At 54.2% G+C, this 3,611-nt stretch overlaps 1 non-coding gene across 1 annotated transcript in view; it reads left to right on the top strand.

The window, feature by feature from the left end:
- The first annotated feature begins 3,111 nt into the window (after positions 1-3,111).
- Positions 3,112-3,611, top strand: part of LOC126454590 (small subunit ribosomal RNA) — a 1,909-nt gene continuing 1,409 nt past the window's right edge. The window contains exon 1 of the ribosomal RNA XR_007585245.1: positions 3,112-3,611. This exon is cut by the window's right edge and continues 1,409 nt beyond it. This is a non-coding gene — a ribosomal RNA (small subunit ribosomal RNA).

Genomic DNA, 3,611 nt, shown 5'->3' with positions numbered 1-3,611 from the left:
TTGTGCCTTAACCTAACCTAATTTGTGCCTTAACCTAACCTAATTTGTGCCTTAACCTAACCTAATTTGTGCCTTAACCTAACCTAATTTGTGCCTTAACCTAACCTAATTTGTGCCTTAACCTAACCTAATTTGTGCCGTAACCTAACCTAATTTGTGCCGTAACGTAACCCATGTTGTGCCGTAACGTAACCCATGTTGTGCCGTAACGTAACCCATGTTGTGCCGTAACGTAACCCATGTTGTGCCGTAACGTAACCCATGTTGTGCCGTAACGTAACCCATGTTGTGCCGTAACGTAACCCATGTTGTGCCGTAACCTAACCCATGTTGTGCCTTAACCTAACCCATGTTGTGCCTTAACCTAACCCATGTTGTGCCTTAACCTAACCCATGTTGTGCCTTAACCTAACCCATGTTGTGCCTTAACCTAACCCATGTTGTGCCTTAACCTAACCCACGTTGTGCCTTAACCTAACCTACGTTGTGCCTTAACCTAACCCATGTTGTGCCTTAACCTAACCCATGTTGTGCCTTAACCTAACCCATGTTGTGCCTTAACCTAACCCATGTTGTGCCTTAACCTAACCCATGTTGTGCCTTAACCTAACCCATGTTGTGCCTTAACCTAACCCATGTTGTGCCTTAACCTAACCCATGGTGTGCCTTAACCTAACCCATGTTGTGCCTTAACCTAACCCATGTTGTGCCTTAACCTAACCCACGTTGTGCCTTAACCTAACCCACGTTGTGCCTTAACCTAACCCACGTTGTGCCTTAACCTAACCCACGTTGTGCCTTAACCTAACCTACGTTGTGCCTTAACCTAACCCATGTTGTGCCTTAACCTAACCCATGTTGTGCCTTAACCTAACCCATGTTGTGCCTTAACCTAACCCATGTTGTGCCTTAACCTAACCCATGTTGTGCCTTAACCTAACCCATGGTGTGCCTTAACCTAACCCATGGTGTGCCTTAACCTAACCCATGGTGTGCCTTAACCTAACCCATGTTGTGCCTTAACCTAACCCATGTTGTGCCTTAACCTAACCCATGTTGTGCCTTAACCTAACCCATGTTGTGCCTTAACCTAACCCATGTTGTGCCTTAACCTAACCCATGTTGTGCCTTAACCTAACCCATGTTGTGCCTTAACCTAACCCATGTTGTGCCTTAACGTAACCCATGTTGTGCCTTAACCTAACCCATGTTGTGCCTTAACCTAACCTATAATGTGCCTTAACCTAACCTAAAGTGCGCCGTAACCTAAACTATATTGCGCCTTAACCTGACGCACGTTGTCGCTGAACCTGCTCTGTAATTGTTATGCAACCCGTTAAAGTAGTGTAGTGTTGCCTAACCGCAACCCTCGCAATATAGTTCGCTACTCGCACTGCCCGGTCCCCTGTGTATCGCGTCATGTTAAACACCTTGCAGGTGTTGCTGACTTTCCACATGCTCCTGCTATACACTGTAGTGTGGATAGCAGCAGGACGTACATGCCCCCCCCCTTCCCCCCTGCCTTCGCAAGCTGGTCGGTGAGAAGTTTGCATGTTCAATGCCCTTCGCATGCCGACGTACTCAGCCTACGTTGTGGTACGGCCTGTCACCTGTCCGCCGATGTACGCAAAACCCACAAACTGTACTGCACATTGCTCCGTATGTACTGAATGATACATCGTGGCCCATGTGACCGTATGACGACAGCGCCTAGCAACGGCGGACCATACAGTCCAAATATTGTGCACGCAGCTACGTGTCGTCTCCCTATAAGAGCTGGATTGCAGTGTGGTACGCCATACAGACGTGTGGGAGGAACGGACGCCCTGGATGGCGATCAGCATGAGCAGTCTGTTGATGTAGTGGAGCGTGTATTCGGACGTAGTCGTCTCTTCTCACACACCGTGATAGCATGTTGCACCGCGTTCCACATCTGCGACATGCTGCAGAGGCGGGCTGACAGTCGTTCGCGCAATGGACACCGCATACGTACGGGGTCTACCTTCCACGTGTTCTCTAGGCGTGCACATGTTGTTGCGTCTATGTGGGCAGACGTAGTGTGTTGTGACACCTGACACAGGCATGCAATACTCGTTGCAAATGGCGATGGACGTGTACGTTTGCTGGTGACGTTACGCAAATGAACAACCGGTAACCCGTTGTGGTGCGGTTGTTCTCGCTAGAGGTGAATCAGTGTTGGCGACGATCGGTCGAGCTATTAACCGGTTGTTTCAGGGATACCCACCATGCCCACGAACGTGAAAGGGGACCCACCATGCCCACGAACGTGAAAGGGGATCTGGGTGTGAGGCGATACGCGGCGGTGGCTGGGTGGGACCGTCCCCGGCCGGTGAGGGGGGGCCGCCCGGCGTGCTGGCAGCGCGGTGCGTGGGCGCACGCGCTACAGCCGGCTGGTGGGGGCGGCCGGTGGCAGGCGCGCCGGCCGACGGACGCGGCAGGCGGCGCAGCTGCGCGCCGGCGCCCCCTGCTCGCGGCGCCTTGCGGCCAAAGTAGGTCCTCGCGGGCCCGGTGCGAAGCGCGGTGGCCATCTGCAGTGTGCTGGTCCGATTGAGGACTTTGTGCGCTGAGGATGCGCCGCCGCCCGGCGCTCGGCGCCGCGACGCCGTCTGCTGCTCGGTCGCCCCAGCGGTTCTCGCAGGTGGTTTGTATCGCAGCTGTGCGGACGTGTTGGCGCGTGCGCTGTGCTGGGAGAGTTCGCTTCGGCACCCAAGTAGGGCTTTTGTCCTTCTGTGGCGCTGGCGTTGGAGCTGCCGGTCACCGTAGGTGGCGCGTGTTGTCTCCCGCCGGCAATGCCACGACAGCACGCTCCCGGGCCTCTGTCGGCAGCGGCAAGCTCAGTTGGGAGCACGGGTGGTCGCACCTAAAGCGTCTACTCGCCTAACTCCGGGCGATTGCGCCTCTCTCGAACCCGACCAAGTACTTAGGACGGCGCTGCGCGCCGCCGGGACCTGAGAGGGTTTCGAGGTGTGTTGTGCAGGGGAGCTCAGCCTCCTCCTGTTTGCAGAATAATTGAGCGGACGCTTGCGTGTTCGCGCGGGCCCCCGGGACACACTCCCGGGCGGCCGGCTGCTCAGCTCTAGTTGACGCAGCTCCCTGGTTGATCCTGCCAGTAGTCATATGCTTGTCTCAAAGATTAAGCCATGCATGTCTCAGTACAAGCCGCATTAAGGTGAAACCGCGAATGGCTCATTAAATCAGTTATGGTTCCTTAGATCGTACCCACGTTACTTGGATAACTGTGGTAATTCTAGAGCTAATACATGCAAACAGAGTCCCGACCAGAGATGGAAGGGACGCTTTTATTAGATCAAAACCAATCGGTCGGCTCGTCCGGTCCGTTTGCCTTGGTGACTCTGAATAACTTAGGGCTGATCGCACGGTCCTCGTACCGGCGACGCATCTTTCAAATGTCTGCCTTATCAACTGTCGATGGTAGGTTCTGCGCCTACCATGGTTGTAACGGGTAACGGGGAATCAGGGTTCGATTCCGGAGAGGGAGCCTGAGAAACGGCTACCACATCCAAGGAAGGCAGCAGGCGCGCAAATTACCCACTCCCGGCACGGGGAGGTAGTGACGAAAAATAACGATA

Source organism: Schistocerca serialis, unplaced genomic scaffold, assembly GCF_023864345.2.
Source record: "Schistocerca serialis cubense isolate TAMUIC-IGC-003099 unplaced genomic scaffold, iqSchSeri2.2 HiC_scaffold_991, whole genome shotgun sequence".
NCBI lineage: Eukaryota > Metazoa > Arthropoda > Insecta > Orthoptera > Acrididae > Schistocerca > Schistocerca serialis.
The sequence above is the reverse complement of the archived record's forward strand: the minus strand, read 5'-3'. Positions and strand labels throughout refer to the sequence as shown.